Raw genomic sequence first — 9,668 nt, 5'->3', positions numbered from 1 at the left:
CTCTTTCTTTTTTACTCTTTCCCTGATTCTCTTTCTTTCTCTCTTTCTCTTTCTCTCTCTCTTTCTCTCCCTCTAACAACAACAACAATAATAATCTCATTCGCATTTTTCACATAGGCGAAGACAGCAACTTCCTGACGCCCAGAGACACGCAGACACCGCGACGTCAGCAAGCAAGCGCTGGGACACGGAGATCAGCCGCGTCAGGAGCCGGGAGATGCTGACGTCGGCGGGAGGTCGGTTGGTGGCCGAGACGCTGACACTGTGGCGAGTTGTAATACATTTTTTTTAATCCTTTTCCCTTCCTTGTCTTTCTCCTTTTTTTTCTTTCTTTTTTTTTGTACTTTCTCTTCCTTTTTTTTTTCTTTCTTTCTTACTTCGTGTTCTTGTTGTTCTGCTTTTCCTTCCTCCTCTTTCTCCTCCTTTTTTTTCTTTTTTTCTACCTCTTTGTCTTGTTCTTTTGCTTTCCTTCCTAATCTTTCTCCTCCTTTCTTATTTTTTTTTTTGTTTCATCTTTCTCTTTTTTTGTTTTCTGTTTTTGTTTTGTTTTTGGTTTTGTTTGTGTGTATAACAAGCGAGGGAGTGAGTGCGTATCAGCTTGTGTAAATGGTATCCGTGGCATCACTTAGCAGTCCTCCATATATTCAAAAGCACCACCGGTTGCAACATCAATATTTCTGCAACGTGACCCAACACCCCCCCCCCTTTCCCCCAGTCCACTTCATGACTCCTCTCCCCCCCTTTCTTCCTCTTCTTCCTTCTCCTTCTTCTCCTTCTTTCTTCTTCTTCCCCCCTCCTCGTCTTCCTCTCCCCTTTTCCACCTCTTCTCTTTCTCTTTGTCCTCTTCATCTTCTTTTCCCATTCCTACATCTGCTTCTCCTTCCATCCCCCCCCCCTAGACTTTTCCTTGAAATCCCCCTTCCCCCCCCCCCCCCTGGCGGCTTGGCCCGCGGCAACCCCGGCAGGGCAGCAGACGCGCCCAAGCACCGCGGAGATGCCCAGGTGAGATACCCAGTTCCCTCTCGTTGAAATGTTGCAGATCACGGAGTCTTACCGCAACAATGCCCGGAGTCGCGCCCATGTTTGCCCCCGCGCCTTCCTTCCCACCTCTTCCTCCTCTCCCTTCCTTTGCCTCTTTCTTCATTGCCTTTTCCTCCGTTCCCACTCTTCCTGTCTCGTCCTTTTCTCCTTTCCCTTTGGACTTCGTCTCTACTTCCATGTCTTTTTTCTCTTCCTTTCTCTCCACTTCTGCTTCTGCCCCCTTTCCTTTCCTTCCTTTCCTCTCCCCTTTTGTGTATTTCCCCTTCCCTCGTCCTCCATTCTCATTTGTCCTCCTTCTCTTCCCTTCCTTCTCCCCTCGTCCCCTCACCTTTATCCCCCCCCCCTTTTCCTCCTTTCCCTTCCCTCCTCTCTCCATCTCTCCGCCTCCTCCCTCTCTCCCCCCTCTTCCCTAACTCTCCACTCTCCTCCTCCCTACCCCTCTCTTCCCCTCTTCCCTCGTTCTCCACTCCCCTCCCTTTTCCTCCCCCCCCCCCTCACGAAGGACTTCCTCAAGGCCACTGCAGCGTCATGCCAGTTCTTCTCAAGGCGTGATAAGAAGAAATCCCATATGTCTATCATCTTGTTTTACTTAACACTGTCAAGTTTCCTGTTTTCTTTTTTTTTCTTTCTTTCTCTCTCTCGATTATTGTGTTTTCTTTAGTCTTTCAATTTATTTATCTTTTTTTTTTGTTTGTTTGTTTTTTTTTGCTTGTTTGATTTTTTTTTTCTATTTTCATTAATTTTCTTATTGTATTTGATTTAGATTTTCTTTTTCTTTTTTGTTATTTAGCTTATTGTGTTCGATTTGATATTTTTTCCTTATATTTTATCTATATTTTCCTTTTCCTTGTTTTTCACTTCCATTATTTTGCTCATTATGTTTCTATGTTAATCTTGAGTCTTTATCTTCAGAGTTTGCAAGACTATAACACAATTCTTGCCAAAGTTCGTGTAAGCATAATGTCATCATTGCAAGTTGCAAATGAAAAAGTTAAAGAAAATAGTCAAGATTAAACCAATGTACAAAAGTAAAAATAAATGAAAATACTCGCTTTCAAACAGACGTGAAATTGACACCTGAACATTGTCAATAACGAAACAAAAACAAATATATAATTGGATCCAAACTTCATAATCACAAACGCTTTCACATTATCATTATCATTATTACTATTATTATCATTATCATTACCATTACTATTACTATCATTATCATTATAATTATCATTATCATTATTATCATTATCATTATTATCATCATTATTATCATTATCGTTATCATTATTATCATTATGATTATCATTGTTATCATTATCATCATTATCATTATCATTATTGTCATTATTATTATCATTATTATCATTATCATTATTGATATCATTATCATTATCATTATCACAGTTACGAAACACGAGACACAAACGAAGAAGAAAAAACATTTTGTTCTTCTAAACACCTTTACTCCTGTTTATATTTGCATATAAAATTAAACATTCATAAAAAATGTGAAAAAAAAAAAATAGTACTTTCAAAATCACGCATTAGCTGTTATTAACACATTCACAGATATTGGAAATAAATAAATAAACGAAAAGCACAAAAGGAAAAAACAACAGAAAGTTGCTCCAAAACACACATTCCCTGCCAAAGGATAAAAAAAAAAAAAATAAATAAATACATAAATAAATAAATAAATACGTGAACTGCCTTTTGGATAGACACGAGGAAATAGTAATAATATTTTTTTTTTTTTTAAATCATAATAAAAACGAAAAACACACACAAAAAAAACATTCCCAGCTGCTGCTAAGAAAGAAAAATAACAGGAAAAAACACACACAAACATACAATACAAACACACACACAAACACACATAAACACACACATACAAACACACGCACAAACACACATAAACACACACAATACAAACACACGCACAAACACACACAAACACACATAAACACACACAATACAAACACACGCACAAACACACATAAACACAAGAGGAAGACCCGCCCAAAACCACATGATTCTCCCCAAACGCACACATTCTTCTCTCTTCCTCGTGTCTCCTCACGACCCGAGCCAGGAATCCGCGCAGGTTTCTCGACAGTCCAAATAAGAGTGACATTGCACCGGTCTGTATGCAAGGTTGCAGGCTGAGGGTTTTGCAACATTCCACCGGCGTCCGACCGTCCTCCGTGCATGGATATGTGGTTGAAATCAATCGGCGGGCGGCCTGGATTTGCATGACGATCAATCGCGGCGTGAGAACAGAGTTTTTATTATTTTCTTAAAGATGCGAGAGGAAGAGAGAGAAAAAAAAAGTTTTAAGAGTGAGAGTAAGATTCGCAAGGGTGAGAGAGCAGAGAGAGAAAGTTTTAAGAGTGAGAGTAAGATTCGCAAGGGTGAGAGAGCAGAGAGAGAAAGAGTTTTAAGAGCGAGAGTAAGATTCGCAAGGGTGAGAGAGCAGAGAGAGAAAGAGTAAGGCAGAGAGAGAAAAAGCTGTGAGGGTGAGAGCTAAAGGCGAGGAGTCGAGTAAGGAAGAGAGAGAGAAAGGACTGCGAAGGTGAGAGAGTAGGAGGCGAGGAACAGAGTAAGGGTGACAGTGTGAATATTATAATGGATGACCGTGTACGAGCTGTAAAGGTGATCGAGAATTAGTGGTAACGACCCGTGCAAGTTGCGAGGGCGAACGAGTGCGAGTTGCGAGAGACGAAGGGAGAGAGGGAGAGAAGGGAAGGAGGGGAGGGAGACGAAGAGGAGGGAGGGAAGGAGGGAGGAAGTAAGAAAGAAAGAGAGAGAGAGATAGACAGAGAGAGAGGGGGGGGCTGGGAAAGGGAGAGGGAGAGAGGAAGAGAGACAGATAGAGAGAGAGAGAAAACTAAGAAAAAGAGACAGAGAAAGGCAAAGACAAAAACGATAAAAAGAAAAAGAAAGATAGAAAGAGGAGAAACAGAAAGAGAGAAAGAAAGAAAAATAAGTTATCATTAAAACACATCGCGTATCTTTTATTCACAGCAGAATACGTGAGTGAGACGTCCCTCATAGGCCTATAGAAACGGGGATTACAGGTGCGAAAGGTAAATAGGCCTTTGAGCGAGGCGGCTTCTCAAAGGCCATTAGCTATTATTCCGTCGTCTAAGTCTATCGTCACCCTTTTCTTTTTTCTCTCTGTCTTTTTCTTTTTTACATTCTCTTTTTCTTTTCTTTTCTCTCTTTTTTCTTTTCTTTTTCATTTTTTTTTTTCTTTTCTTTCTCTTTTTCTTTTTTGTTTTCATTTTTCTTTTTTACATTTTCTTTTTTTTCTTTTTTCTTTTTTTTCTTTTTTTTTTTATTTCTCTTTTTTCTTATTTTTTATTCGTTGTGTCATCGTAATTCTGTGGTTGTTTTCTCCTGGATTCGTAAGGTTGCTTCTTCACTCTCTTTTATCTCCTTTTATTCCATTATCTCTTCCCATTCTTCCTGCATCCTTTTTTCTTTCTTTCTTTCTTTCTCTTTCTCTTTCTTTTTCTTCCTTTCTCTCCCTCTTTTCTTTCTTTATTTCTTTATTTCTTTATTCATTTATTTCTTTATTTCTCTTTCTCTGTCTCTGTCCGTACACACAAGTACACCCATACCTACGCACACACAAGGTCAACCCTCATGTTCGCCTTGTCTCGGCTGACGCTTGACGGCTGCCAAAATCAGCTGACAGGATCTATGTCAGTCTGTCAGTTTATTCTGTTTCCTTTCTCTCTCCCCTCCTCCCCTCCTCCCTTTCTCTTTCTCTTTCTCTTTCTCTTATATTATATATATTACATATTATATATTATGTATATCATATATATACATATATAATATGCATATATATATAATATATATATAATATTATATATATATATAATATTATATATATGACAATATATATTATATATATATGACAATAATAATAATAATAATAATAATAATAATAATAATAATAATAATAAGAACAATAACAATAACAATAACAATAATAATAATAATAACAAATAATAATAATAATAATAGCACCAGCCACTGCCCATACGGAGAGACCGAACAAGACCCCAACAACACCAGCAAATCAAGACCTCCAACAAGGGCACAAAGGGAAACCGACAGAGAGAAGGAGGGAAAGGGAGAAGGAGAAGGAGAAGGAGAAGAAGGAGAAGGAGAAGGAGAAGAAGGAGAGGGAGAAGGAGAGGAAGAGCGAGAAGGAGAGGAAGAGGAAGATTGAGAAGGGAGGAAGAATTAAAGAGAGGGAGCAAAAGAGAAAGAAAAAAAAGAATGGAAGAGAGAAAGAGAGAGAGGATAGGCCAAACGAGGGAGCACAAAGGGTGGGCGTGACTAAGTATATCTCGCACGAACACAACACACGACACAATCTTGGGAGAGTCATCATCAAGTGCCAACCACAGTGACAATGCCGCGGCTGCCTTGACGTACAGGGAGGAGAGAGGGAGTGGGAGAGGGTGGAGAGAGGGAAGGGAGGGGAGGGAGAGGGAAGGAGGGGGAGGGGGAGGGGAAAGGAAGGGGAGAGATAGGAGCGGAATGGAGAGGGGGGGAGAGGGAAGAGGAAAGGAAGGAGATTGAGATTGAGAGAGAGAGAGGAGAGAGAGAGAGGAGAGAGAGGAGAGAGAGAGAGAGAGAGAGAGAGAGAGAGAGAGAGAGAGAGAACGAGAGAGAGAGGGAGAAGAGAGAGAGAGAGAGAGAGAGAGAGAGAGAGAGAGAGGGAGAGAGAGAGAGAGAGAGAGAGAGAGAGAGAGAGAGAGAGAGAGAGAGAGAGAGAGAGAGAGAGAGAGAGAGAGAGAGAGAAGAGAGAGAGGAGAGAGAGAGAAGGAGAGAGGGAGAGAGGGAGAGAGAGAGAGAAGGAGAGAGGGAGAGAGAGAGAGGGAGAGAGAGAGAGAGAGAGAGAGAGGCTGAAAGGATTAAGATTTCTAAGGACTTAGACTATCCTCCCCCCCACTTCCACCCCCACTCCACCCGAATCCTTTACACCCCTCCCCCTCCCCCTTCCCCCTCCCTCCTCCTCTTCCTCCGTATCCTGGTTCCCAAGAGCGAAGGATTGGCTCAAGGATGGCGTAACTTGGCCACAGAGGCTAAACAAACAGGGACGGAATGCAGTGCGTTGCTTTAATGCACTTGCAACTTGGCAACGATAAGCGCGGCGGTAAAATAACGTCACTGTATGCAGGTTATGTATAGCCCGGCGGCACACGTCGACACGGGCGCAGAGGCATACGCACATGCACGCACACACACAAACGCATAGACACACGAATGTATATAAGAACATACATGGAAAAGCGCGCGCACACACGCACACCATACACACACACACATACACACACACACACACACACATACACACACAAGCAGACAGACAGAGAGACAGAGACAAAGAGATAGAGAGACAGACAGAAAGCGAAAGCGAATGAAAAAAAAAATCCAGTTCAATTTTCCTTTCTTTCCTTTTTTTGCCGTAGAAACACACAACAAATGGGGGGGGGACCAACAACAATCCTCTGACACGAGGATCAGACAATCCCAATCCTCTGACCCCCACACGAATCAGCCAACCCCACAAAGACACATGATTTCCACACGCAAGTGGATTTCTCGCCGCCAATTATGAGCGATCGACGACCTCACTTTAGGGGCGTCGATCAGTCCATTAACATTTTCTAGCCCGGTTTGGGAGATCGCAGATTTTGAACTGGATTACTATCATTATAATCTATTAATATCATCCTCATCATTCGCTGTTGTTGTCGTTATTATTATCACTCTCACTATTATTATTATCATTATTATTTCTAGTATCTGTTTTTCTTGTTAGGCCTGCATGTTTTTTTTTTTTTTTTTTTTTTTTTTACAGTACAGCTGGCAGTAATTTTTTTTTTCTTTTTCTTTACCTTCTTCTCAAATAAAAGACAAATTCGTCATCATCAAAGTTAAATTTTTCGCCAAATTTGAATAAACAAAACAAGAAAGAAGCGGATTTAAGGTGAACAAATGTAGAGATAGATATAGAAAGAGAAATAAGAGAAAAGGTGAAAGAGAGAGAGAAAGAGAGAGAGAAAGAGAGAGAGAGAGAGAGAGAGAGAGAGAGAGACAGAGAGACAGAGAGACAGAGAGACAGACAGAGAAAGACAGAGAAAGACAGACAGACAGACAGACAGAGACAGAAAGACAGAGAGACAGAGACAGAGACAGAGAGAGATATACATAGAGACAGACATACAGAGAAAAAGAGAAAACAGAAAGACGGAGAACGCAAGAGAGACGCAGACAGACTTCCCGATAAGACTCAAAGGCCCTTATCATCTGTAAATCCTCAGAGGCAAAGATAAGAAGATTTCCAGCGACAGGAGACCAGCCTCCGTCTTGCAAAGCATCGGCGTCACACCGAATAAATTGCAACAGTTATGTGCAGCGGCGGCTAATGAGGCGAGCATTATGCAAATGAGCCAATATATGTGTTTGTGTGTGTGTGATGGCGTGTATGTGGATAAGGAAAGAAGAGAAAGAGAGAGAGAGAGAGAGAGAGAGAGAGAGAGAGAGAGAGAGAGAGAGAGAGAGAGAGAGAGAGAGAGAGAGAGAGAGAGAGAGAGAGAGAGAGAGAGAGAGAGAGAGAGAGAGAGAGAAACACAGACAGAGAGAGAGAGAGAAACACAGACAGAGAGAGAGAGAGAGAAACACAGACAGAGAGAGAGAGAGAGAGAAACAGACAGAAAGAAAAATAAAACAAACAAAACAGACATACAAACAAACATGCTTACAGACAGAGACAAACAAACACACACACACAAACAGAGACAGACACACACACAAACGGAAAACATGCACAATAATTCATGTGAGAGAGCGAGCAGCTGTCCGAATGCATGAACATAAATCCCTGCCCGACGCTCGCCTCTCCCCTCACAGGTGGCAGCAGCAGCGTCGACGGAAACGAGGATACAAAGACTATTAAAGACGCCGAAACCCATGATTAGATATGTAAAGAGAAAAAGAAAAATGGGGAGAAGAGAGAGAGAGAGAGAGAGAGAGAGAGAGAGAGAGAGAGAGAGAGAGAGAGAGAGAGAGAGAGAGAGAGAGAGAGAGGAGAGAGAGGAGAGAGAGAGAGAGAGAGAGAGAGAGAGAGAGAGAGAGAGAGAGTAAGGGTGAGAGAAAGGGAAGGAGGGTGAGAAGGAGGGAGGGATTGAGGGAGAGGGAGAGGGAGAGAGAGAGAGAAAGAAAAAAAGGAGAGAGAGAGAGAGAGAGAGAGAGAGAGAGAGAGAGAGAGAGAGAGATAAAGATAGGCAGATACACAGATAGACAGACAAATATAGGTATAAATGGGTAAACCGATAAATAAAAAGATAAATAGACAGACGGATAGACAGACAGATACACAGATAAATGAGCTAAGGCATATAACAAATCAATTAGAACTTGAGATAATAATAATGACGAAAAATTATGCCCGAGCCTCGTCCATGAGTGAAAAAAATCACGAATGAGCGAAAACTTAAACAAATATTTAACAGAAACATGACACGCGAATACACATGAGTTTCTATATAAACAAACAAACAATACAAAACAATTAAACAGAGCGAAATAACCAATCTGTTACCAAATGATAATAAACAAACAGACGAACAGTTAAGAAAATGAACATGCAAATGTACGGTAACCATCGGGCATAATAAAGTACAGATAATGATGATGGAGAGGCGATGGGGGGAGGAGGGAGGAGAGAGGAGCGAGGAGGGAAGAGGGAGGAGGGAGGAGAGAGGGAGGGAGAAGGAAGGAAGGAGGAGGGTGGAAAGAGGAGGGAGGAGGTGGGAAAGGGAAGAGGGGGGGTGGGAGGAAAGAGGAAGGTGAGAGGGAGGGAGGAGGAAGAGGAGGGAGGGAGAGGGAGGCGGGAGAAAGGAGGAGAGAGTGAGGGGGGGGAGAAAAATAAGGGAGAAGCAGGAGAGGGATGAGGAAGGAGAAGGAGAGATGAGGGGAGGAAAGAGAAGACGAGAGAGGGAAGAAAGAGGAGGGCAAAGGTAGATGGAACAGGGAGGAGGGAGAAACACGAGAAAAGGAGAAGGGGGAGATAAGAGGAGGGAGGAGGAAGGAGGAAAGAGGGAGGAGGAAGATGGAACGCATGTATGCCGTAAATCACCTTGAAACTCACCATTATTTAAATGAGCGACCGCCGGGGTACGCGAATGAGGTGGATGGAGGAAAGGAAGGAAAGGAGGGAACAGAGAGGAAAGAGAACCGGGAGAGAAAGCGTGGGGTATGGAGAGAGAAAAGAAGGTAGGAAAAAAAGAAGGGAGGAGAGGAAAGAGTGTTAAAAGGAGGAAGGGAGAGGGGAAAGGGAGAGGGAGAAGAGAGACGGATAATATAAGACTCGGAAAGAAAATGGGAGATGAGAGAGAGAGAAGAGAAGAGGGAGAAGAGACGAGAGAGGAGGAGAGAAGGAGAGAGACGATGGAGAGAGAGAGAGAGAGAGAGAGAGAGAGAGAGAGAGAGGAGAGAGAGAGAGAGACGGCCACGTAAACAAACAAGCGGAAGGAGACGAACAAACAAACAAACAGAAACAGGCAGATCAACAATCCATGACCACGAGTTGTAAGAGGTTTTTG

This window comes from Penaeus monodon, chromosome 14 (assembly GCF_015228065.2).
Source record: "Penaeus monodon isolate SGIC_2016 chromosome 14, NSTDA_Pmon_1, whole genome shotgun sequence".
NCBI classification, from domain to species: domain Eukaryota; kingdom Metazoa; phylum Arthropoda; class Malacostraca; order Decapoda; family Penaeidae; genus Penaeus; species Penaeus monodon.
This window is presented reverse-complemented; position numbering follows the sequence as displayed.